The 25,873-nt window shown below is 46.6% G+C and overlaps 2 long non-coding RNA genes across 2 annotated transcripts; both read right to left on the bottom strand.

Moving 5' to 3' along the window:
- Window positions 1-1,920: 1,920 nt before the first annotated feature.
- LOC129209851 (uncharacterized) lies at window positions 1,921-12,668 on the bottom strand. Its single transcript, XR_008578239.1, has 3 exons — window positions 12,418-12,668; window positions 11,119-11,195; window positions 1,921-2,130 (listed from the first exon to the last, which is right to left on the bottom strand). It is a non-coding gene; the product is annotated as an uncharacterized LOC129209851 (long non-coding RNA).
- Window positions 12,669-16,626: 3,958 nt separating this feature from the next.
- On the bottom strand, window positions 16,627-18,497 carry LOC129210001 (uncharacterized). Its single transcript, XR_008578280.1, has 2 exons — window positions 18,254-18,497; window positions 16,627-18,144 (listed from the first exon to the last, which is right to left on the bottom strand). It is a non-coding gene; the product is annotated as an uncharacterized LOC129210001 (long non-coding RNA).
- Between the last annotated feature and the right edge of the window lie 7,376 nt (window positions 18,498-25,873).

The raw sequence follows: 25,873 nt of genomic DNA, 5'->3' as shown, positions 1-25,873 counted from the left end.
GCCCTGCTAGTAGGAGACTCGAAGTGATCTGCTCCGCGCTCATGCAAATGCAGCTTTCGCAGGGAGCACAATTTCCCCCCTTTTATACTCTTCTCACAGGAGCCCAATTTCTTCAACAGGGACAAGTCGGTTTTCCCCTACCGCCACTAAGAAATTACATTTGGCGAGGAGAACAAATGAAAAAGTCAGTGCAAATTAACAATGAATTAAGTACGCATGCAATGTTATTTTTAGCGTAAGACAACCTAATAATTATGGTCACATATTGTTTGTATCTGAGCAGTACTTGTCTGCGTTTTTCATGTTACTTCCCATGCGCCCTTTTTAATATGCAAAGAAGCAGATTTTTTAGCGAGAGAGAGAAATTTTTTGTGCTTATGGAAGCGCTGAACTGACAAGAGGAGAAGCAAAAATCTTCCATACGTTGAACAGCTCTAACACAGTCTTGCATACTGGCATGCTGGTAAAATGCCTGAAACCTGTCTGCAGTACTACAGCTTCCACCGCCGCAGCTGCACAGGGGACATCTTGGTGAATTTTTCCAGGGAATTCAGTGTTCCCGTTTCTGTCTCTACAGCAAGATTTCAATATGAATGTTACGATATTTTTCTTCCATAAAGGATTTTTTTTTTTCTCTTAAATAGTGAGGAACTGAACCATGGTCCTCAAATTTCCACGAGATAAATAACCCAACTTTGGTCACTGCTAATGCAGAGAGAGACTCTACCCCTGTTCTGGCACTGCAATATTGAAGCATCTCCATGTTCTCCACCAGAACAGTACCTGCTTTGTTCATGGGCACACTTGCAGCACATCAGCTCAGCTCGTTTACACTGGGTTTACTATGCTTGGCTTACCAATAGCTTACTAAAGACAGTGTGAGTGATGTGCTTCACATTTAAAATCAAACTGAGAAATCTAAGGTGGGTTCCCAATAGCATTGCAACATGGCTTCCTTCAACTCACAGTGCTGAGCTCAAACACTGCTACGCTCAGCACCTATGGAGAGCTGTGAGTCAAGGTGGCTCACCAGTGCCGTCTGTATTGAGCAAGGAAAAAGACATCGCAGACGTTTGTAACACTCAGCATCATGAGAGAACAAAGCAACAAAGAAAAACAGGGTGGAACTCTGCAGCAAAGAATAGGGGCAATGGGAAATACGGAGAGTCACCCTATATCACTGGCATCACCTTTCCACCCCAAAGACCAGGCAAAGCCATGCTCAAGAAGGACACGTTACCCCACGCTGCAGAGAGGTTTCATGATAATGCCAACATATGGGATGGGAATTGGTGGAAAGGTGGCACAGGGAACATCCTTCAGGGCACCCACCTGCCCGGGATGCCCCATCTCTGCCGTCCTCTCCAGCCTCATCACCTCTGCTAACCCCACAGCTTCCTCGGGCAGAAGCCAGTGGGCTGCAGGGGTGCTCCACCATCTGCCATCTCGGCACAGCTCTCATGCATGTTGGTGCAGAGAGGGGACATCTCAGACACAGAGAAGCACAACACTCTCCCCAGACAAACCCCTGCCCGCCTGCCCGGCACTCATCTCAGCGCTCATCACCTATGCAACTGGCTGGCTGAATTCTGGCAAATCTTTACAAATCCATAAACCTTAGCTCAGTTAATGCATATTTAATTTCTCCGCTGCTAGGTTTATTTTGGCAGCCACTGTGAGCAGGGCTAGACCAGCAGTGGAAGAGAGCAGACACTCTCAATGAGCATTTTGGCATGTACATAGCACGATTCCTCTCTCCCGAGCACTACAAGAGAGCAGGTTCTCCACCCACAGTTATCATCTCTTCCAGGAGAAATGCTATCGTGTCCACGTCCATCAGAGATCGCTGCACTTCCCGTAACCTTCCCTGTCCAGAGACAATTCATAAAGTGGATACTTGGCACATACCTTCAAAAATATCTCGAGCTCTGAAGAAACACAATATTGTCTGTCGGGGGTTTCTCTCGTTCTCTGTTCCCACCTGCTTTTCAATCTTCAGGAACTTCCATGTATTCCTCGGAGGACACTTACTGCTGTCACAGGGTGGGTGAAGTTTTCTTATTTAACACAAGATGCTGGTGCAAAGAGTGCGCTGTGTAGCAGTCACACGGGGATCGATGCCGCTGCAGTCTGTAAAACCAAGGTGCTAATATTTGGAATTTTTATTTTATTATTTAGTTGCACTTCATTCATGTTTTTTCTTCTCTTTAAAAATTTTCATTGTCATGCCTAATGAGCTGGCCAAAAGTAGGGATACATGAGTCATATAGAGACATCCGTAGAAAGACTTTTTGAGGACTAAGAGCCTACGTTGCTGCACACCAAACCCAATCCAACAGCTGAAAGATAACCTGGGAAACGAAAAAGGGATTTTTTTTTTTTCTTTTTTAAATAAGGACGTCATCCCTAATCTTGGTCATGACAAGTGTGGTGACCACGCAGGAGGAGAAGGGAGGAGCAGAGGCTGTTAGACACTAGCCTCAGAGCAGAGGGGAGCAAGCATGCGACAGCACAAAGAAGCCACCAACTTCTCCAAGCCTCTCAAACCATTTTCTTGCGCTTGGAAAAGCACTCTCCCCTTTCACTCTGTGGCAAAAGGCAGTTTTGCCCAAGGGCTGGAGCACAGGCAGGCCCTCAGCGGTTTTAGGGGAGCCATGGCAGGGATTCGTCTGACGTAATGAACACAGATGTCATCTAAATACAGATACCTATAGAGTTTTTCTTCCCAGGTTGCTCTGCCCTTGTTAAATGAGCACAGCTACACTAGCACGAACCCCAGCGCTGTTATTTACAGTATTAGAAATAACAGGCTATTCCCCAGCCCGGTGCTGCTGAACTGCTGACACCGTTCAGAGCAACCAACACATTCTTGGTTAGGTGAAGTATGGAAGATGGCAAAAATAAACAAACAAACCATCAATCGCTTGAGTTGAGCACTTTTCTGCCTGTCCTTCGTGCCTGCAGACAACCCGCAGGACCTTTTCTCTCCTTTTATTTCCCCTTTAGCAGCACAGATGCTCCCTGGCCCTGAGTGCGGGTGATGCCGGTGCCTCTGCAAAGCCATGGCAACCAGAGGGGAACTAGAGGAAAAACTGGGGAGTAGTTTTTCCCCGAGTTGGGTCCCATTTGCGAAGGAACCTGCAGAGCCCCAGGTGAGGGAGGAACTGGCTGCATTGCCTGGCAGCAGGACAAGGGCTGGCCTTGGCACCATGTGAGTGGGACACACCTCCAGCACGGGACACCACCATGGCTCCTGCACCCTGTCCCCAGCTGTGCTGAAGCCAGGTCTGCGACTGGTGGGGGATCTACCATCTACCACTCCTTTGCCAGGTTTTCAAATGGTCATTCGCTTGCCACGTAACACAGTGACTCTGCAGCTCTTTAGGACAACAGGGTCGGCGTACCCCAAACACCTGGGCATAACCCCACGAGGAACTGGAAATGTGTTTTCCTGTGGCCATTTCAGAGTGGTGCAACAAGGGCCTGAACACGTTCCCATGAGATGCGCAGAGGGAGGGGGCAGAACAGTGCTCAGCTCCAACTGCCAAGACCACCACATCGCCCACAGCGGGCGACGGGGCCCCGTGGACGTGTGCACCAGAGACCCCAGGACAAGCCTGCAGGGTCCACGCCAGGGCAAACACCGGCGACGCTGCCAAGGATGAAGCAGTCCAGAGACCAGCTAATGTTAAGCCACATAGAGGCACAAAAAAGTGGTTTTTATTGTTTTGTTCATAATACCAGCATTCCAAAAGGAAAAGGGAGGGTGTGTTTGCGGAAATCATTCCCCCTCCCCTCCAAGGACCTCAATTGTCCTCCTAACTTTGGAGGAAGAGGCAGGGGAGGAAGCTTTCACAAAAGGCACTTGAACTTGATGGCCTGACTCGGCTACAGTGCCTCCTGGGAGTTGTAGTCAGATTTTCTCCCACCCAAATTGCTTTTTCTGGCGCAGCACAGTAATGCTCCCTGTGACACAGCAGCAGCTGCAGCCCTGTCCCAGAGCTCCCCTCCTGCACGGCCAGGGGACAGCGAGACCCCGGGGGATGCTCAGGATCTAAAACTTCTCGGGTTTGGCCAGAATATTTCAGTTTTCTTTCACACCCTCCCCCTCTCACAAAATTCCCATGGAAACAAAACCAAAGCTCTCGCTGTTTGGGTTTGGTTGGAGTTTTTTTTTCCTCCTCTCGAGGGCGGGGTGGGGGGTGGGTGAATGAAATTGGTAAATGAAAAGCTAAAAAAAAAATGTGTATATATATTATATGAATGTATGGAATAAAACACGAGCTACTACTTCTAGCTTGATCTTCCCTGCAGCGGTGCATCTCCGATCTGTGTCACCCTTTTAAGAGCCTCAGGGGACAGAAACGGGCCTCGGAGCTGAACTAATACATTATTTCTTGTATGACAAACTTGGTTTTGGGCCGAAATCCCGCCCGCTGCCCCCGGCGCATCGCTCCGCAGATACCTGGATGCCCCCGTGTGGCAGCTGCCCCGTGCAGCGGTGGCGGGGCTGCAGGGCAAGGCGCAGCTGTAAGGGAAAGAGGGAGGGGGAAAAAAATAAAAGGAGCTTTTTTTGCAGCAATTCACAAAACGTAAAGGAATGCCAAGCACGTCAGTATATGAAGCACAGTATCTGGAGGAAGGAGAGAGTGCAAACCGTCTCCTTATGGTGTTAAGCTAAGACACACACTGTCTTTCTATTTAAAGCCCTACGGTAGCATGAATGCCAGGTTTGAGTGAGCTCAACAAGTCCATCTGAAAACAATTTACATGGTCCTCTCTACCACAGGATCTGGGCACCTGACAGCTTTCAATGCCTTACCATTCCCACACAGCGGGATACGACCCACCTTTACCTGCTGGCGAAGGAAGCCCTGATCTGGAAAGGCATTTCGTTAACCACAGCCACCAGTGCGACCTCCCTGGGGTCCAAAGCAGCTTTGGGATGGGGACACCTTTCCCTCAGCCTGGGAACCAATGCTGGCTGCAACCTTGGCTGTGCTCAAGATCCATCCTGGAAAAGCCAAACCATCCTTTCTCCCCTACCAGCACCCCCAAACTGTCTCCTGCCAGGTGGGGGCAGGAAGCAAGCAAGCTGTAACCCAGGGCCAGGGTTTGGGGTTTGCCTCAGTTTTCCCTCATCTACCTCAACAGCACTGTTGCTAATATATTTTAAGATGCAGTTCATTAAATGATGAATTACACGTTTTATCATTTGTCAAGAACAGGTTGTCAAGTCGGTATGTTATTGGCAACAGGAAAGGAACTAACTAAGATATTCTTAAAGCACGTAATGAGCACTTGAGTAAGAGTTAAGTAACAAGCATTTCTTTAGCGAGGAACCTAAGCAAGACATGCTCCACCCATTTTGTTAACAGACAAAGGCTTATATAAGCTGGATGTTACATAAAATCCTAAAATAGGGAGTCGGAGAACTCCTCCACCTTTGGATGGTAGCGCGACTGCAGCCCACAAATACCTGAGCTGACATTGAACTAGCTCCGAGCTAACTCGCAGCTGGCAGAAGCAAGCAGCGCAGACGGATGCGTCCTGTGTGCACTTATGCTCTAACTTGGGCTACGAGTCTGGATTTGCCCAGAAACAGCCTGCACAGTAACGCGCTCCAAGTGGCTTTCTCATCGCTGGGATGATCGAAGAACGTCTATCTGTTCTTGTGTTCTCTTGTGTGCCAGGTCAGACTAAACACCATCTCATCCCAGGACACCATCCCAAGTGAGTTATAACCGGTGCTTAAGAAGGAGCACGCAAACAGGTTATGGGGAAACTTCTCCAGGACTCTCCCTGTCTCCAGGGATTTGCAAGCAAGGGACTTTCCGAGCCAGAAGTGCTGTCTTTGCAATTTTGCATCCCCTGGCAGATATTTCTTTCAATAATATGTCCAGTCAGATTTTCAGTTCATTTTCAGTTTCATTTTCAACTTCTGCAATATCATGCAACAAGAAACACCACAATTTACCCTAATTTATCTGCTGAGAAAAGGCAATCTATGTCTTGCACGATTAAATACTATAGCTAAAAAAAGACAGGCTGGCAGGGCGTGCAACCTCTTTATCAGGTCATGTATGCCTGAAAGCCTACCTACCTGTCTCTAGACAAATCATCTGCCTCAGTAAAAAAAAAAAAAAAAAAAAACTTTTTCTGTCTAGACACCTTACGTCCCACCTTATAATGCACTATTCCAACACTCAGACAATAGATTCAGCCCACACCAATGGTTACTTCCTAGACACGAAGTCAAAAAAAAGTCTCAGAGAAGAGGATTCGCAATTCTCTTCACAACCCAGACACCCAATCCTCCTTCTAACGCAGATATCAGATGCAGTTTCATGAGATGTCAGGGATACTTAGCCAGTTGGGGGAAAAGTAGGGGGAGAAAGATCTTCAGAGAGAGGACTGTCAGCCAGGCAGAGCAAAATGCGTGAGATACGCTCCGGACTACAAGGGTGCTATTCATTACAGTAATCAGTTTGCTCTGCGGTACTTGCAGAAACATGCCAAGGCTGTTCTGTGATTCTGCCTGACTTACTGAGCGTTTGTGATTTGCCTAACCTTTGCTCTAAATAAATGGGAGCTGCACAGAGGGAATTTTCATGCAACTCCCCTGCTTCTAGAGCATCCTCCCCGGCTGCATCCCACAGGCTTCCCTGGGGTTTGTTTTAAGGGAGAGACAGACAGAAGGCAGGCAGGAGGAGAAAATGAAGAAATTAAATGCAAGCTGTCTGGCCCACCAAAAAAAAAAAAAAAAAAATCAGAATAGGCTGGCTTTGGTCTCTATCATGTTATTTATCCTCAGAATTAAATCCAGATGATATAGATAAGACAGTGGTGACCCCTAGTGCCCTCTCCAGCTGCAGCTTCCACTGTTATTCCCTGTATTGATATCTGAGCATTAAAAACAAAACAGGAAAAAGCAGCACCTTTTAGATTTATTCTTCATTCACAGAGCCTCACTCTCCCCTTTCAGAAACAGGATCTAATTTCCTCTCCCTGCTCAAACACTATCACTGCGAGGCATTCACTGCAGCATCCCTTTGTCCCTGTTGTCTGGGAACAAGATTAAACAAATTTACTTGTGTAAGAACATATTATATTCCATTGACCCTATCATAGTACATTTATGTTTATTATGCTTATAGAAAAGAAAGAAGAACCTATTTTGCTAACTCCAAGCTTATCAACAGCTAAGAACAGCCATTCAAACTCCTGAGAAGAGACCTTTGTCTTGTATGAAGTGTATTTTGCAGCACCAAGCCGCTGAAAGGAGCAAATCTTTCCTGTGACAGACATCAGTAGGCACCATTTTTTTTTTCTAGCAATGTCAAAACTCGCTGTTCCTGTGACTCGGCCCACACCAGACGTACCCTGCTCGCTGAGCTGTGGGATGCTCACTGGGGGCTTTTCCTGGTGGTGTCGTGGGAGAACAACATGTCTTTCAAAAAAAAAAAAAAAACCAAACCTTAAGACACCTCCTTGCAGCTTACTTTGGGATGCAGGATTTTCCTTGAGGAAATAAATGATCTTAAAATAAGCCTGAAAGGCCTTTAGCTTCCTGGTAATGGAGAGCTTTGGGCATCTCCCCTCTTGCACAGGCTTGACCCACCACCACCCTGTGTGTGTGGTACCACCCTGATGCACAACTCTGGTGAACAGCATTGTGCTTTTCATCATTTAGCATCTCAGAATTTCACATATTTAATAGGATCTTGTCACCAGCCCTTCAGCCAAAGAAACCACCCACTGATGGTCCCCACAGCAGCGTGTCCCTGGCAGGGAGTTGGAACTAGATGACCTTTAAGGTCCCTTCCAACCCAACCCATTCTATGATTCTATGTCTCCACCCTCAAGAGAGCAGCAAACACTCCTGCACAACTCCATCTAATGCCTCTCCAGCTCTGTATTTCTTCCCTGCCTGATGCAGGCAGGTACCAGCAGCCATCCCCCAGCACCCCTTGTGCTGCATCACGCTGGCTGCACTGGGGCTCCTCTGCAGAGCCCAGGTTCCCAGAGCTGCCACCCATTTGCAGCCGCTCAAGTGGCAAGAACAGTTTAGCACCTCCCAAAGCCAACATTATCTCCCAGCTCAGCGTCAGGGAGCCCCTCCTGAGGCTGCATTTAAACCCCCCAGCTCTGCATGGGGCACAACACATCTCTCCCACCCTGCACGCAGCCCAAGCTTGCTCCATCAGCCTCACTGCCCCAGCAGACACGGTGCCACCCCAGCCCACGGCTCCATTGCCACACAGCCTGCACGTCCTTCTCCTTTCGCTGCCTGCCAGCCCATTCCTTTACTAGAAACAACTTCCAGGTCTCAGCCAGCCCTTCCTCCCTAACATCTTCTCGCTTTCACCCAGATCCCCCGGTCACTCATCCCCTGACTTCCTTCCCCTAAAGCCTCCAGGCTCCCCACAGCCCTCTCCACCCCCTCAACCAGGAAAGCAGCACCACCACCCCCCTCCCCAGCTGAGCCTTTGCTGGCATTTATACCCATGACTCAGCCCAGCTGGGCATGGATCACCCAGAGGTGAGGCTGGTTGGTGCCTCGGCAGCAAGGGTTTTACTCATCGCAGGGCTAGGCGGGCGTGCTGTAACTAAAGCTTCTGCACTTTTTCCAGTTTTAGTGCAAGTTCTTTATCTGTTCTAGACATAACATTGTTCTGCTTATGTGTCCACTCTCTGAATCATTTTTCCCTGGTTTTATTTCTCTAGGTGGACATGTTCACTTGTTTACATTAAAAGCAACAGTTTCTGAGTTGAAGTTCCCTGTAGTTTTATTTTTAAAGTAGACTTCAAGGGGGGGGGGGGAAGGGGGGGATAGGAAGTGTGCTAGTCATTGCACAATTTTAAGTTGGTTTTATCTGGTTTAAATCTCACATTCTTTTCTTGTATAGTGCTGAGATATCCTGTCCTACGCAGCGTACCACCAACTCTGTGTTGTTCCCATGTTGCTGGCTCCAGCACTGCTCCAAGCTTCCCACTTTATTTTCTTTTTCCCTGTGTTTCAATTAAGTATATGCAAAAATCTCATCCTGTGAGCCACTGTTTGCTTCTTTCACAATGTTACGTACTGAGTTTCCTGAGTTTCTTTTCCCTTCTAGCTTTAGTAAACATAATTTTCTCTTCATTGCTATTCTGACTGCGTATGATCCCATATAGACAGGGCGCTACAGAATCTCTCTCACTCTGTAGCACACACCTCATCTTTCTATAGGTGCATTTTTTTAAAATGGTGAATTTTCTCTATATTGTCACTTTCCCATTTTGCTTGGTGCTAACTTTGTGTATTCCACTTATGCTCTGCATCTAAAAAACCTCTGTCAGGCTTACATGTGCCTATAGCCACCGGCAGTATTATTTCAGTGTCTCTGAATATTTTCATTTAAACTCTGGCTTTGTTCACTAAAATGCTCAAAATTAGTTCATCACTTAATTTTTTTATTATCACACGAATCATCTTTTTTGCATACTTCTGCAATACGCTACTTTTCTGGTTCCTCAGATCCTTGTTTATGCTATTGGAAAGTTATTCTGATGAAATGAAAATGTTTTCTTGGATGTCACCTGAAACCTCTCAGGACGTTGTCACGACAGGACCCGAATGTCAGAATCTGAACCAGGCAAAGCCGGATTTGACGCAAATCCAGACAGTGAAACAGTCCATCATCAGGTGAAGTAGAATCATCACCATTAAAAATACCTTTATTAAAGATTGGAGATTTACCTTCCAAAGGCTACGCTTGTTCAAGGAAACTATAAAGCCTGCGGCTTGCCCGACACTGCAGGTCAGACCAGGTGATCAGAATAGCTTATTCTGGCATTCATACTTAAAAACTTACAAATATCCGGGCAAACTGCAACTGGTAGAGAGATGGTCAGACAAGATAAGGAGTTGCTGCTTCTAATCGTAACTGCTCTGAATTTGCCTACAGTCCTGTGAGACACCCGCTTCTCCCGCAGCAACTAGTAGTGCAGCTGCTTTTACTTTGTTTTCTTTTTCATCTGAGCTCTGTAATAACTTTCAAAACTTTCCTGTTCAAAACTCTGCTAGAAAACTGGCGTAATACATCTTATACCACTTCACCTCCACCTTCCTGGCAAGAGAGAGCCAGTGTTTTACCATGATTATTGTTGCATTCATGTCTCCCCAGTTTCTGACTCACGTAAATCAGAGGGATGACTCACTCAGAAGAGTTTTTTCAGTGCTCTGGAGAAAAGGAGACGGTGCCAAGCCGGAGGCAGCTCTCAGACTTTGCTCCTTAACACGCTCAAGTGGTTCCTCTGAAGACCCCGTGCTGGGGCCATGAAGCTTAACACCAGGATGGCTCTGTCCCCTCCTGCCACCGCCCCGTCTCCTGCGCGATCCTCCACGCACCATCTCGCTGGTACCCGCGGGCAGGGTGGCCGGAGGAAAGAGGATTTTTATGTCGTGGCCCGTGGGATGGATCACAACAGGAAAAAAATGAGGTTGAATGAATCATGACAGTTTCGAGATACCGTGAGCTGGAAAAGCCCCGCAGGCTCTGCAGGGGCTGCAGAAGGAGCAGCAGCCGGCACAGCTGAACGCCGTGGTCTGAGGTGACCAGCAAGTCCCCCAGAGAAGGACCAGACACCCCACGGCACCGCACAGCAAAGGTGCGCAGACGCATGGGAGGAAAACCCAGGCTGGAGCAGATGCCACCCCCCAACAGAATGTACACAAAAATGGTTTTGGTTTTCCTTCAGAAAATCTATCAGGAAGCATAAAGCTAGTCTCAAAAAAGTTGTGTTACTCTTTGAGAAGCACACACACAAAAAGGCAATAAGAAATGCAGTGCACTGCCTTTCCAGAGTTTAGACCAAACTCAAAGCTGCCATCAGTCCCAGTTCCCCAGTACTCTGCTCCCAGTTTGCTCAGGCCCTCCACTAAAACCAATAGCATAATTCTCTATTCCTCTTTGTTTTTCCCTGACTTCCAGACATTTTGCACAGTCCAAGCAAAACATGTAAAACCATGCTTTGGAAAAGGAAGAGCAAGTGAAAAACCCAAACAATTAAAGAAACACAAAACCTTGCATACAAAACCCCAGCAGAGTCCTTGCAATCACTTCTATCGATACTCACCAACATGTGAGCTGCACAGACCTCAGGAGAGCACTACCGGCGTATATCCTCACCTTCCTTTAATTCTGACCATAAATCTGGGAAGACCAGAGTATTACAAATCACAGCGTGCTCGGCCGACAAAGATACCCAAGTGTACAACACAGGATGAGTTGCCTTCACATGGACGTCTTTTGCAAGGAAATAACTGGACACAAGTGTTTATCTGAGGTTCGGGATCAGCGTGCTGAGCAACACGGTATTTACCTACATGTACGGCGACTCCCATTTGCCTGGCTGATCCATCAGGTCCTCTTTCAACAGAGGTAAAAGCATTAAAATTTTTGCATTTCATCCAGTTATCGCACTTTCTCAGCTGGCAATCAGTGTCCCATTATAGATTTCTGAAAATTATTGGCAAATATTTCAAGAACGCTAACAGAACAACCACTGGCATGCAGCCTTTGAGGTGTCAGTCATTATTAAGCCTTTAAATGAAAGTGGCTGTGAAGTGCCAGATTACCCTGTTTTACCCTGTCACGCTTACTGAGGGAATGTACGCCTAAACCAGAACCGGTTCTTGAGCAATTTAATTATAAGTATCACGTACAGCAACCTGTAATGCACACCCAGAGACAGGCCACTTGGGTTTTAACTTTTTTTTTTAACTTTCTGCCAGTCCCTAATGGATTCCTGGATACCTAGTTATCTCAGATCAGCTGGAGCAAGGTCAGCGCTGGGAGTTTGCTGGCTCCCCCACGTGTAGATGAACAACACGAGCGTGAGATATTTGTTCAGCATCTGCTCCACAGCTACAGCCCCCATTTCCAGCCGAGGACACCGAAGGTTTCTGTGCTCATGCAACAAGGGCTGCCATTTATTTGGGGTCACGGCGTCATTACTGGCATCTCTCCAGGCAGATCCTTATGCACATGAGCTGCTTTGGAACACATCTGTTTCCAAATCTTTGCATTCTCCCAGTAACCAAGCATCTCCAGGCTGGTTTATGCCAGTGAAGGTTGGAGCTGGGTGTGATTCAGGGCTGCACGTCTGTATTTAGTATTGACTTAAGTAACTGTGAGCAAACTGCCCATCCCATAGCCAAACAGCCTTATCTCCTGCCAGCACCTTTCCTTCTGTATTTAAAGCAAAACCACACTTTGGAGTCAGGAATGGAGTGAAGCTGATGAGGGAGAGGACAATTTCACATCGCTTTCTCATGCTGTTAGTGGCATTCCCAAAATTAAACCTCGTGCCAGCTAACGAGTGCCCCGCTGAGCCAGCCCCAGCAAACTCCCGCTCCAGCCACCCGGCGCTTACCTGGCTCTGAACTAAATTCACTGCAAAGTTCCCAGAAACGATGTGACGTGCCATGCTCGGGCGTTAATCCGTGGGACACAGCCAGCGGCGTGAAATCCCAGCGCCGCGCTGCAGATGCAGTTATACCTGGAGCCCTTCTGGAGCCTGCGGAGAGGACGGTAGTGCCTCTGCCCCTGGAGGCAGTTGGCCCGCAAGATGGGTGAAGTTAAGAGATAAGCGGGTGAAGATACACCACCAGCAGCATGGGATCGTTCGCCACAGCTCCGGCTCTGAGGTGCTTCCTCTTTCTGACGTCACTTTAGTGTCACACTGAAAGGCCAAAAAGCAAGCAGCTCATGGCCTTTTTTTTCTTCTTTTTTTAATAACTACTTCAATTTTTATTGTTTTAAAGGTAGGAAGAAGTGACTTTTTATCTCAAAGCAGTGGGAAAAAAATTGTATAATATTCCTGCATCTAACTGTATTAAATGGAAAGGAAAAATTCCCCTGTAGTTTTCAGAAAACCAGGCAAAACTAGGACTCTGGCCAACCACTGTCTTCATCTTTTTTAACAGATCTGTGCTGCAAGGGTATTGATGCTACTTTAAAAGTGGGTGAACAGAGGTGGAGAAGTAAGGGGCTGCACAGTGATGGCAGAGGAAAAGGTGCGTCAGGATTGCAAGTTCTGGCTCAAAATACCCAGGCCCTGCTACAGTGCGTGTGTGTCCAGTGTGAAACCACTCAGCTGTTCCAAATTGCTAAAAATATCTTGACAGGGTAGCTCTGCTTTTCTTCTGTTGCTTCTGGTGCCCATCCGGTCCCAGGGGAGCCATGTGCACACAGCATCCCGGTCCGCGGGGGACACGGCCGGCCCCGGAGACTTTCTAAGAACAATCATTATCGCTGAGCAAGATGGTTGTGGCATGTTTAGATGTGCAAATATTGATTTTCTTGCAAACAGACGGCAGTTGCATGGCCCCTCCGCTCACCTGCATTTCCTTGGGTGCATCTCACCCAGCCATCACATGCCGTGGTGCACAGCTACTTATAGCCAGCTGCCTAATTATTTCATATAAATGCTGAGCATTGCATACGACATTCGCTGAAATTACAGCCTTTCGGGGAAGAGGTAGCGAATGTTTGTGAGGTGTCAGTGGCTGAGCTTCGGCAACTGAAACTTGCTTCACAGAAATTGGAGCAAAATGAGGCTTCCCTGCCAGCAGCAATTAGAAACGAGCATTATCTGATTGCCTTTTGCAGCAATTGCACTTTGTTATTTTTGTCCTGTGAGGGACAGGGAAATGTTATAAGTGGAGAGGGTGCGACTCCTTTCACAGATTTACTCTCGGCAAGTGAGGATATTTCTTACAAACTCTTCAGAAGTGCTTGATTCCGCGTTTTTGAAGGGTTGTCTCATCTTCACTCTGAAATGCTTTGCTTTTCCATCTGCTAGCTCCTGACACAGCGGCTTTTGTCAGCCTGGTGGGTCAGGCTGGACCCGCAGAGCGAAGCGCTCCTGAAACTGCGTTTAGAGATGAAAAGGAATGCTGAGATTCCCTGGGAGAAATCTGAGTGACCAGATCTCGAAACAGAGTACGGGAAAAAGATGGACAAGGGTTAGGTTTATTGTATTAAGGTTAGTATTCATACTAGTGCTAGTACTTGTTTGAAGGTCAATATTTATTTCAGTAAACTCTAGCTATCAGTGAGCAGCTAAGTCCCTCCTCATCAGACAGGGGAAAGCATGCTATTCTTGAAACACCAGCCTGACGTTTCCTTTCACGTTTGCACCCACTGCGTTTTTAAAGCACTGAAGACATGATGCTGCTCGTTACCCAACTCCTTTGGCTTGCCGGAAACCGAGCTTTAACTTTCTGCACTACAAATGCCAGCCTCGGACCTTTCAAGATGCCGATGACGTACTCTGCTATTTGATTTTTGGGAGGCTCCTCGTGACTCCAGATGCAGTAGTGAGCATTCAGTGTTTTGAAAAGCAGATTTCAGAAGGATGTCGTAAAAGGAACACCTTTGACTTCTGATTGCACAAAGCAAAGATCAGTTTGGGAGATTACAGCCCCCGCACAAATAGGTTTGTTTAGGGTGGTACCGCCAGTAATGACTTTACTGACTGAGGCAGCGCTCACACGGAGATAGTCTGGGAAAGGACTGGTTCGAATTAGGAGCACTAAGGCTTGTTAAGAGACCAAGTATGGTGCTGAGTCACATCACATGAAACAGTACGGCGACTGCTTAGGGCCATGGAGTTAAGCCCTTCCTCTTAAAATCTTTCCGAAGACTGTTCCCCTGGGAGGAGGAAGCCAGCAGAGTGTTTGGCATTGCAGCACTCTGGGCAAGCTGCTACCGCAAACGCATCTGATCGGACGCTAAAGAGGATTTTGTGGACTCCTAAGAACAGACATGCTGAAACATCACTTTAGTGGAGACACACGGCCGGGGAGGGCATTTTTTCCATTCTCACACAGTCCCTAAAACACTTCATTTAACACCGGCCAGCCATGGTTTCGCTTGGGATCTTTTAGTTCTATGTAAGCGGGAGCAGTGCCTTCAGACAGTGAGCTTACGATGCTCTCCCCCGGCTTTGCACGGGGCTCTGAAGGAGCAGAGGCTGTGCTGAGATGGACACGAACGGCAGCGGCAGGACCCGCCTCTCCCCGTGCACGCTGCCCTCCTGCCCACTCTGCCTTGCTCGTCCATTCCTCAGTCATTGCTCCGTAGGGAGGAGGAAGCCTTTCGAAAGATGTAACACAGCCAGTGGGCCTCAGTTCCTGGTTTGGGGGAAGATAAGATGTCTTCTGGGAATTGTAGTTCTTGGGAAATAAAAATTTGCAGCCTTCCTCAAAAGGCAAGCCAGGAAAGCCGGCAGCCTGTGACCGTTTCCATTGCCCTGGTGCAAGGGAAAATGTGTCGAAATTAAGAGAGGGAAATTTTTATAGGCAAATCTGCTTGGGAATTAGCAGGCCACAGTAGGAAAACTTGAACGGGCTTAGGAGAATTAGACACCAAGGAAGACGCTCTTTCTGCCTTGACGAGAATCGGAAAGGGGTGGTATTTCTCGGACTCTGCAGTTAAAGGGAAACTGGCCTTGGGGTTCACTGGGAATTATAAAGGCTGCTCGAGGAGAGAGCGTTGGTTGGCCAGAAACCCAGGCACAGCTAAGCCCTCATGGCTTAAGTGGGATGAAAATATCCTGGCAGAGTTGAAGAAAGCTTTGCAAAAAGGAGATGAAGAGTTTGGACCCCAACCTCCACCTGCCCGGCGGAGGAGAGGAGCTCCTCTGCCTGCTGCTTGTGCCTGGGCATGGGGCTTCGGGGCAAGGCGTGCTGCAGAGCTCTTCGACAGAAACTGCAGATACTGCTAAAAGAAGAACCTGTTGGTACGATCTAAGAATTACTGACAAAACCGTACAGTGGTTGGTTGTGGTTTACATAAGTTACTGAAGTGTTTGTATGCTGAAAGAGGCAGAGGAAGTGTTTCTAAGGATGACTGTGAAGAACCGAGCACAGCACAGGAGTCAGGCTGATAGATCGAAGAGCAGACGTTATGTTTGCCCAAAGCTTCAAATACTATTTTTGGGAAAGTGTTTTATACTCTTATTCTGGAAGAGGCTATTATGCCTTGTTTGTAAGAAGAAATGCTGTCCTCTGGCTATGCAAAATTCAGTACAATATGTTCTCTGGAAAGTCTGCGTGCATTACCAAAAGTCCTGGAGTCCCACCTTTCATTACCCTGCTCAAACTCAACCGTACAGCCACCAACCCTGCAAACCCAGACCCTTTGGTCCATGCCTGGTCTTGGGCCTGTGCTATACAGGTCCCAGCAGACCAGGCTTTTGCTGGAAAGCCATATTTATGTGTGAGCAACTCGACCATGGAGGTCTTTACTGATGTTGGCTCATGTGTGGCTGCTGCAGCCTCTCTGGGCTTGGTTAGAGGGCTCTGTACACACAGACCTGTTTGAAAAATTGCCATTACTTACCCTGCTCTCCTGGTTTGGGGTACAGCATCAATGGGAGTATTGCACTTACAAACTGAACACTAAATAACTGGAAATAATAACCAAGCAGAGACATTTATGAGCTGAATGGGGCCCTAGGACAATAAAGGGTGGTTGATGGTAGCTCATTCGTTACCATCTGCACATACTGGCAGTAAAGCTGACACCAGCAGTCAGAATCACAGCCTTACAAAGGCCTCTTAGACATTATTTTCCACTTTTACAAATTTAATTAGCTCTTTTCCCCTCAAGCATCACAATACAAAAATATTTTTCCAGGTAATGTAGCCATTTTCTAGTTAAAGAAGCGGAGAGAACGTTAAAGCAAAAAAGCATGCCTAAATTAAAATCGTTATTCTCATTTTCTACATGGACATCTTGGCAATTGCTTCTTCTCTGAAAGGGACAATCTTTTTGTTCAGCACCGTAATTCATGGGCTTCTAAACCAGAACGTTGATGGATGAATTCTTGAAAGATGGAGTTTAACCTGGATGCCCACGTCTTTCTCTGGATCTACCAGGCTGGCATGAGTTTAGAGGGTAACAGTTATATTTTCTTTCTCAAGAATAAGCTGTTGTGATCTCTGGTCCTCCTTCCCCACAGCTGGCAGGTTTGCAGGGCTCTTGCATTTGTGGGAGGGGGACAGTCTGCGTTATAGGAGAGGGCTGAACAAAACTGTAAGGAAAGGACCGGAAGAAGGAACAGCACTATGATAACAACACGTAGCCCAGAAGCACCTCCTGATCGAACCATCCCTTTCCTTTCTCCAGAAATCAGAGCTGGCCACAAAGGGTTTGGGCTGAAGCAGCAGCCAAGAGGGGCAATGCCAGGCAGGGGCAGCAGCTCTGAGCACCCCGGTTAAGCTGCTGTTGAAATCATGGCTTTGGGATGGCTGTAGCCGGGTGTTCCTGGATAACGAACCTGTGCCGCGGCACAGATAGCAGCGCACCGTGCAGCCCGGAGCACCCCATTCAAAGTCTGGGTTTGAGCCCAGAAAGCCATCCGTTCATGTTGGTACGTGTTGATTTCTGCATGAAGGAATCTTTGTGCCGTTAATGCAGCCCAGCATCCAGTTTCCAGAACAACCTGGTAATGGAGTTACTGGTTTTGTTAATTGTACTATCCAAATTGAAACTTATGGACCTGATTTTCTGCTGTTAGGGAGCAGAAAATTAATCATATCAGCATACAGATGACAAGATTGAGTAGACTCAGCTATTGTACCAGCAGTTCAGCCCGTCTTTCCCACAAAGAAAATGTTTCACCTATCCCATGCACCATCCTGCCACGTAGTTTTCCTGGGGTTCTGAATTTCCCAACACTGTGATGTCTGCCCCCAGTTTGAGGTGAATAAAGTGATGTTGACTGACCAATAATTTAGCATATCATCTCAGTTGTAGCATTAATCTTCCCCGTTCAATGGTGTAATATTTTATGTGCAAAATGCATCTGAGGCTCAGTAGGCCTTACAGAGCCTTACTTCTGAGCCTTACTAAATCCATACCAGCTTTTGGGAAGACCAGTGTTTACAGAGAGGGTGCCTCCTGCGCTGAGCTGCTGGTGCAACGAGGCAGATGAAAAACCTCCCTGAATCCATGAGCTCAAATCAGCTCCTCTCCAAAACAGCCCTCCTCTGCCATGTCCAGAAGGTGCTGAGCAAGTTGTTGTCCAGGTGCTCAGCAGAGATGCTCCTCAGATGAGCTGGTATCTCTATGTGGCTCTGCTGCAAGGGGTCTAAGGCGCAAAAAGACAGATATGACCATTAAGGCTGACCTCCTGAGCACACAGCTTACCTCTTTGTCCTACAAGTTGGACTGAAGCTTATCTTTCACAGCATGCGTACCTCATCTGGGTATAAGGACTCCAAGCGATAATGGTTCCGTCATCCTTGCTCAGAAACTGCTCTCCCTAATTACCCTTTCAGCTAGAGTAATTCAGCTTTCAAAGCTGAATATTTCTATTTCAGCTTTTATCTGTGGCATCTTGTTATGACCGAAACGCACTTCTGCCATCAGATACCTTTTTGAAGTATAGGGGCCTGGAAACCCTGCTTACACCCGCTGTCCCCTCACCGGGCTGCATTTGGGAACGAATCGTTCCTCTATTGCATGCACAGTTCCTTGCACGTGATTCAAGGGGAGGTTCTTTAAACGGAAAGCATGGAAACGCCCCATTGGACCACTGGATGCAGGGTGAGGAGAAGCGAGTGGGACAACCACCAGCACCTCACCCCACCGGCATCGCATCACCTGCGTCCCTGCGACACCTCGGGTTTGCCCTCCAGCGGCGACGTTTGCCTTGTACAAGACAAGAATCGCCCAAACGCTCCCTGATAAAAAGGCAGCCAGAGAATTGCCCTCTCCCACGAGCCCCAGCGCTCAGCCTATGAGATAATATAGGCTGGCCTTTTCTCTGCAGCTGTATTGTTTCAGTGCTTGGAAAATAGCAGCAGGCTGAGCAATGAGTCATCTGTCACTAGATGGGGTTAAAGTAATTTCCGTTTTCTGTTGCCATGGGGAAATCAACGTCCTAAGATTTGTCCTTTCTCCCACTCAAACATGTGGGAGTAGAAAGCCTGAAACCCAGCAGGGTTTTTTAATTTTTTTTATATTCCCCCCCCACCCCCCTTATAAACAAACTTCCCTCCGTGGCCTTGCAGCTGTCAGTCTGTTCCCGGAATCATCCAGTTAACAATGTCATTCCCCTCGGATTGCAAAAAATCCAGAAGCAGAGTTTAAGTAAATATTTGACATTCATATAGCAGTTGCTTCATGTTATCACTTATAAGAGTCTCTGTTGCTTGTAAAGTTTTACGTGTACATTTAAGGGGGTTATAAACTTGATATTATACAAATAAAAACGAAACTTCAAAAAAAAGTAAATTAAAGTAGCAGCTTACCTAACATTCACAATGTAGTGAATAACAGAAACAGGAAAGAGGAAATTGCAGTAAATACCATTTAAAAGCCTCACTAATGTATAGCTTATATGAGTAGCAGCATAGCAACATCTAGTGTTGATCAGGGATATAGCTGAAAGTTATCGTTATACTTCATTAATGGCAGTTTGATGAAATCTGCAGGCAGGGAACTGGCTTTTCCCGGACCACCACACCACCACCCAGCCGCAACCTCAGCTCCTTCTCCCGGGTGTTTCATAACATGCCATTTTTATATTTTTTTTTTTTTTCCATGCTCCGTGTCACTGCCTTTGTTAGCTTTGCAGAAGTGCAATCATCTGGTAATGCTCTCAGTCTGCCTACATCGCTATGAAAATTGCTGTGGTTTTATTTAAGAGCCGGCTCAATAGATCTACAGGTTTAAATGTGATTCAGTGCAACGGTGGCCAAAACTTTTAGCATCCGAACTGAAACTAAGAAGCAACGCCTACCTGACAGCCGACCACGTTACCAATTGTATCATAAACCCCAGGACCAATTAAACATTGCCGTCGAATGTGTAGAGTGCTCAGAATCCCTCCTTTTCCTAGAAACAAGCATGCAAGTGTAAGGTTGCAAGGCTGAGGTGGTATGTCACAGAAGGCCGGGTTTTCACTCTCCTACGTTACCCTGGGAAGGCAGGGATTACTGCGTTGTGCCCAGTTTAGGACCATCTATAGAAAAATTGATTGAGATGCATTTTGAATCTGTCACCATATCCCATGTAGACACTTCTTTTCATTTAAAAGGCACGTGATGCTCAAAGTTCCTTGCTACTTAGCTCCTTTGCAGGCACACATTAGGGATTAACATTAGTTTAGTTTTGATTAGTTAAGCTTACCTAATCAGTTAAGTTTAGTTAAACTTAACTAATCTGCTTTAACTTAACATTACTTTGGTTTTTTAGTTTAGGTTTAATTATTTTTAATGGCTTTGTTAAACTCACATAGGTTTGGGGTTTTTTTTTCATATAAGCAAGCCCTTATATCAGGGCTCACTGAGGACTATTTAAATAAAATAATTTGTCTCCCTGGATTACAGCTCCTATTGCATGGGGTTTGCTTCATCTTCAGTAAAATAACATCCTTTGGGTTTTCTCAAACAAAACAAAATTCATGAATGGCTGCTTTCCAAATCCAGCTCTGTCTTGCAACACCCTGTGAACAGATTTTTTGCCACGTTTAAGTTTATTACATGATCTAATTAGCATGACTGTGTAGGTGCGTGGAATGCACTGGGGTAGAGGAAAAATACAAGTGTACAAAATGCTGTATATAATTTGCTATGGGGACACGCTTATTAAAGACAGAGACCTGGATCACTCTCCACGTACTATTCGGCAGGATTTTGGGAGCGAGCAGTTGGGCAAGGAAAAAGAAAGGACATTCAAGTCTATAGCAGAGGAAATGGTAAGAGCAGGAACGACCGAATGCCATCTGATTTTTGTGACTTAAAAATACAATTATTTTAAAAAGGTATTAATTCTATACTCACATTTGTTGCTTTTGTCTCCAGATAAAACAATCCAGTAAAATTCAATGCATGACTCAAAGTGAGGACTGCAAACTTGTCAGCTACACTGTGAGGCTCACTTTTCAGCAGAAAATGAAATACAACTTCTAATTAATAGCAAGAAAATACAGATTGTTAACCATTCCGGCCATGAGAAAGGCCTTAGGGTGTCTATTGGAAACACGCAGCCAGAACAGAGATCAGAGCTCTGCTTCGTGTTATTAAGAGATTCACACCGCCCTAACCAAATTAAATGGGAAGCTAAGTAACAAAGCTATCAGGCTCTCTCATTTCTGACATTTTAAAGTCACACATGATCTTTCGGAGCCTTTAAAGGGGTCAGGCACTGGGCACATCTGGCATGCTGATCTTCTCATTCAGGAACATGAAGTCATCCTCCGAGTTGCATTCCTGAGTCAAGAATGTGTAATTTTCCACATGTCACTTTACTGACTTGTACATTGAACAGAGATTAATATTAAATTCACTGAAGACTGGGCATATTTAAGAAAATTGCAAGCCCTGCTAAATTGCGTTTTAATTAAACTAGAAGTGGAATAGCGTTCAGTGAAGAGGCCGATGTTATTTGAATAAACATGCTCCACACAGCCCGCTGTGCTACGCCATAAATCAGGTCAGTGCCGAATCCCACCCAACAGGGTGAATTGGGTATTATGGGATCTACAGAGGTGTAAGTGTAACGGTAAAATTAGCACTTGTTAAATTTGCCACTCTGCTTTCCCTCACCATGCATTTTCATGGCAGCAGCACGCACCACCGTACGAGCTGGCTTACCCGGCAGCGTGACCGTCCTCTTCGAGTCTCCTTTAGGAGGACGGGGATGTGCCCCGGGGCAGCTGGTGGTACCCGATGCCACCCTGGCCGGTGGCAGCGCTCCAGCGGGGGGGCCACAGGTCTGAAATGAGTTTGATGGTTATCAGCGGCGTGCCTCAGGGATTGCATATGGTAAAGTACACAACACGATTGCTTTGGCTCTTGCAATCAAAATATTTGCTGTGGCGGGCAGGGAGAAACAGGGGTGCAGTCTGATGAGCAGTGGGAGGCACCCAGCCCTAATGCCTTTGAAATCAAAGGCCTTTCCCCATCATGCCCAGGAAGAGAAGCCAGGAGTGACCTCCAGCCTCCAAAGCGCAGCTCAAAGCTCTCAGTGACCTTATCTTTCACGTTTGGGGCAATCAAAGACACCAACTGCATTAGCTGTGCCATACACTACATTTCCTGCCACAAGCTGGACCCTATTCCCTCTAAATTTCCCTGCTACAAACATGTTACATCATCAATAACTCTCCCTGAGGAGAAAGCAATCCTGCTCTGGAGGACACATCCATGTCCTACTGAGGGTGCTGGTTTCACTCTGGCTGCGATGGGCAGGTCAGCGTCGGAAACAACGAGCCCAGTTGCTGTCAGTGAGTTTCTGGCGCTCTGCACCGGGAAGCGGTCTGTCCTCTTGGGAAGGCGGATGAAGGAGTAATTCAGAAATCATAGGATGGGCTTTCTGCAGCTCAAAGTGAAGGGCAACAAGTCTGGAAAAAAAAGAAAACATATCCCTGGGGGTGAAGGGGCCTTATTTACTACACTGGAATACCTTCTGTTTCTGTAGGAACATCTGAAGATAAACAGATTAGTGCTTCATCATGCCAGGTAAACAGCTCTCATATGCCATGGCTACAGTCTCTAAGGAGCTTCTGTTTATTATGAACCGTCTCTGCCTCTGCTTTAGCTACAAACCCTCGCTGTGAATCCAGCAGGGAGAGGCTCACAATGAAAGCGAAGAGCTTGTATGAAGTTACCAGAGGGATACTTATTACCTTTGGGATTTTAAGGTTTTTTTCTTCCCCCTCAGAATTTTTGCTTTTTCCCCGTTTTTTCTTATAAGCCTTCGTTCATTGGATGGAGCGTTTGCCTCACCAGTCCCATTTAGAAGGGAGCTTTGGTAGGCAGAACACAAGTGTTATCAAAGGAAAGATGTTAGTGATGCTACAGAGACTTTAAAAAGTCAACTATGTCTGAATTATTCATTTCCTAGCTCCTGTGAACTCTCTTTAAACAGAAAAATGCTTGGAATTACATGAAACTAAAGTGAGAGACTCCCTGGAGGCTTTTGATGAGTTTTAAATTTGCAGTAAATATAGATGTATTGATTATTATCATGACCTGCTGATTTTTAATTTCTCTTGACAGAGAAAACCCAAACATTCTCGTTCTGAACCTAATTTGGATTGTTAGAAGGGTATAAATGTAAATTAACATCCCCAGGGTTATGCTGGTGTAATTGAGATCATTGTTTAGCTCTTTGGTTCATTTCCTAAGCTTTTGCATTTCCAAAGGGATGTTGTAAGTGATGCAATGAGACAAGTACAACAAGCTTTACGGAGGAAAATCTCAGGTAGGCACGGCCCATGAAATCCTCATCCTCCTCACTGAGAGGGGACGCACGCCTGGTGCCTCCTCACAGAAACTGGCTGGTTGCACAACATAAAAGTCAATGAGGTCTTCTGGGATGAGGTCTTGTAGCTGCGAGGGTTGGGAGGTGCTGGTGACCCTGGGGCAGTGGGTGAAGCACTGAGGACACTGAGTCAAAAAGGGGGTTGGAGGAAGGGTGAGTCTTCTCCCCCTCAGCCCAATGGAGGGAAAGATCTCCAGGGGACTCCTACCCTTGGTTTTCCAGTGGGCTTGATAGTATTCGTGCGATTTGGATGGTAATGATTTAGCCGTGGGGTTTTATACCCATGTACTCCCACCGCATGGCTGGCAAACCACAAACCAGATTGTTCTTTTCTTTTTCATCCAAAAGGAGAGAGAAAAAAGTTTTTTCATGGCACCGTCATTTCTGATGTCCTCACACCAAGGACTTGACTACAGTACTTTATGGCTTTCCTACCCTTCCATCAACCTTGGGATGTTTATTTTTCTTCAAACATAGCTGTTTGCAGCATGCTAACAAGAACTGAAGATCTTTTAACAGTGCTATTTGTTTACTGAAGACATCAAAGCCTTTTTTTTCCACAAGCCTACTTTGAGTCGGTACAATCTGCAAACAGCCATGCAAAACCAAGGTGTGCTTTGTGTAGAGCAAAATAAAACCACAGAGCAGCAAAGATACAGATATTTTCTTATCTGAGATTCTAAATTTAGCTCTGCTTCGTCTCTCATTCCTCAGCTTCTCAAACTATTTGTTCCCAACCGAGAGCCCTGCAGTTTCAGCAGACCTTCCTATTGCCTTCAAGTTGGGTAGAAGGATACGGCTGCAGATGTGGACAGTGGCAGTGAGAGCAGCTAATGTAAAACAAATATTTTGTAAATTCTATGAGCAGATGCATTGACTCATTTCACTCCAACAGTCAAGATGCTACGCACACTGAATTTTCTGCATTAGGTCCTGTCAGCTGTGGGTGCTGGGCAATACCCAGTGGAGGAAGTGACAGATGTTGGCAACAAACTAAATAACAGGATCTGCTGAAAATAATGTCCTAAGAAATATTGGGGCATCCTTTTTATGGATTTCCTAGATGTGTTGAGGCTATTTTAAGGCCAATCGAACTCCCACTCCTTACAGTGTAAACAGGATTATTCCTTCTATGGAACATAAAGCACCATAAACATCACCTTTCATGTATCACTGCTATCTCCAGTCATACCTCAAGTACTGCCTCACCCCAAACACATATCCCAGCATTCAGAGCCCAGTGGCAGTCTTCAGAGAACATTAAGCATTGGCAGTGCATCACAGGAAGCGTGTCGGTGGAGGACAACCTAAATTCTCTCGGTGGAGGAGGACTTACTGGGGTGGTACTGACAGACCAGATCCCTCAGGAGCTGTTCAACCAGTTGGCTTGGTATGGATAACAGGGAAGACAAGGGCAACAAGGAGGGAGGACAGGACAAGGACTGACTGACAGGGGTTTTACTCCACAAGGAAGCAACTCACCCCAAGCTGCGTTGGCTGAAGGTTACAGAGCAGGCAAACGCCTGAGGCTTTCCAGGAATCGGGAAGGGCGACATGCGAGGTCACTGAGGGTCAGTAATGCAGATCTGCGTGGACAAAGTACAGTGAATGAGAAACACTGACTGCATCTGCTGGGGAGGGATGGTGTGTTAAGGGCATTTTGCAGCAAAATACAACTTACTTTCTAAACATCTGGCTGTGGCTGTAGCTCACCCTGTCGCAGCAGAGGAGGACATGCTGCATGACCTGGCGCAAGGTGGGTGGAAGAGATCCACGCAGGAGGGGCTGGGTGGCGAGAGGATGCGCTGTTCAGTGGCTCTTAACCCTGGAAACACCAAGGGGAGATGCAAGGGGCAAGCAGCACAAACCTTTCCCCTTTCACTAGCTTTATACCAGGCAAGCTGTGCTGGCGCAACAGGGTGCGACCAAAGAGGCTGCAAGTCCGTGGCACACAGTGGTTTTGCCACTTCCCTAGACTTTGGGTGCTGCTGAGCTTAGATATAACATCTGGCTCAGCAAGGCAGGGCTCAGCCTCCCAGGGGTGAGGGAGAAAGGGAGCAACTGTTCCCCGGTCCCAGGGTCCCCATGGGCTGGGAGCAGGGATGCGGTCCCATCAGTGACACAGCCAGGCTGTCCCTCCAGTCCCAGCACTCAGGTGACTCCTGCAGACCACTTTCAGAGTCTTGCCTTAAGAAATAAAACCAAAATGGCAGAGCCTTAAAAATAAAAAGTTTTAAGCACATCCAACTTTGGGATAGAGCGTAAAATCTCTTGCCAGAGAATTTAAAACAAACTGGAAACTGATCATCTACTCATTTAAACGATGTGCCTGGAGCTAAACCAGCGAGGCTGAATAATCTCTGCACTGCTTTCATCCTTCTTCAATTTTTTCTTTGTTCCATCAGCCACATGTGCGTTAAGTGTAAATTGAAGGGCTTTTAGCTGGAAAAGCAGATTGTGAAAAGGGCTTGGCCCTCATAATTCAGCTTCAGTATTACAATTACTCTTAATAGCACTCTTATTTTGTTGTATTATTTATTCTGGCT

This window comes from Grus americana, chromosome 9, assembly GCF_028858705.1.
Source record: "Grus americana isolate bGruAme1 chromosome 9, bGruAme1.mat, whole genome shotgun sequence".
NCBI classification, from domain to species: domain Eukaryota; kingdom Metazoa; phylum Chordata; class Aves; order Gruiformes; family Gruidae; genus Grus; species Grus americana.
Note: the sequence above shows the minus strand (reverse complement) of the source record. Positions and strands in the feature narration are given on the sequence as shown.